At 66.0% G+C, this 1,102-nt stretch overlaps 1 protein-coding gene across 1 annotated transcript in view; it reads right to left on the bottom strand.

Annotated features, from left to right (window-relative positions):
- The window catches only part of DCLK1 (doublecortin like kinase 1), a 245,684-nt gene extending 245,314 nt beyond the window's left edge, over positions 1 to 370 (bottom strand). The window contains exon 1 of the mRNA XM_026076068.1: positions 121 to 370. The gene's annotated coding sequence lies outside the window, so the exon portion shown is untranslated. The remainder of the gene's footprint in view (positions 1 to 120) is intronic.
- Positions 371 to 1,102: the final 732 nt, after the last annotated feature.

Below are 1,102 nucleotides of genomic sequence, written 5' to 3' on the forward strand. Positions count from 1 at the left end.
ACAGGTGCACCGCGGCGCGGCGGGCACCCAACGGCCGCGCCCCAACGGCCGCCACAGCGGTCCCGCGCGCCGCCGACCCCGCAGAGCGGAGCTGAGGGGCGGCCGGAGTCCGGCGCTTACCTGCTCTCCGGAGTCTCGCGAGCACCTTTTCCCTCAGATCTGCCGGCTGGGCGCGGAGGGAAGGCGGCAGCTCGAAATGGGAAGAGGCTGAAAAGCAGTAGCTCCCTCCCTCCCCTCTCGGCGATCACACGGCTTTAATCGCAATCGTTGCCGCAGAAAGCGGCTCGGATGCCTTTGTTACGCCTCCCCCGGCTGGAGAGCGCTGCTGGGGAGCCGGGCTGCAGCTGCTTCGCCTTTCTTCTGCTGCTGCCGATTGCAGTGATTTGCATTAGCCCGGCCCTCATTGAGATGCGGCTCTTCACACCAGCCTCTCGCGGGCTCTCCCTCCAGAGGGCGGTGCCGCCCCTGCCCCCTCTCCCCTTCCCTCTCCGTCTGCCCGGCGCGGCTGCTCGTCCCTCCGCGCTGCGGGGGAGCGTCCGAGCCGCCGGGGGCGGCGGGCGGAGGAGCGGCCCTCGCCGGGGCGGCCGGTCACCCCTCACGGGCCCCCGTGAGGCGATCTGGGCGCAGCTTGCCCGCCGCCCTCCCCGCCTGCCTAGCTGCCCGGGAAGCCGCGGGGAAACGTGCCCGGCCCGGCGTGTGCACGGGGTGCAGCCTGCCTGAGAGGCCTCGGCCCGACGCCCAGGAGCAGCTTTTAACAGCATTTGTTGACCAGACGTGTCCTCGGTGTTTCCATGAGGCTTGCCTGATCCCAGAGTGCTGAGAGCCCGCTGGCACCCCATGGCAGGGCTTGAGCGCTGAAGGTGGGATGGACGTGGATTTAGGTACTAAGGTCACCAGGCATCCTTATGGCCCCTGGTCTCTGGCTGACCTTGGAGGTGACTAACCTCCACAGATGCTGCAGTTTTATGCTTAAATTTCCCTGAGGATGCATTTGGCCTAAAGCATCTCAGACTTCATCAGACTAACGCTCATGCTTGAGCCCCTCAGGCCTCAGAGTGCATTTGCTGAGTCAACTTCCACACCAAAATTCAGTATGGCTGCT

The sequence above is a fragment of the Apteryx rowi genome, unplaced genomic scaffold (assembly GCF_003343035.1).
Source record: "Apteryx rowi isolate R43461 unplaced genomic scaffold, aptRow1 scaffold_425, whole genome shotgun sequence".
NCBI classification, from domain to species: domain Eukaryota; kingdom Metazoa; phylum Chordata; class Aves; order Apterygiformes; family Apterygidae; genus Apteryx; species Apteryx rowi.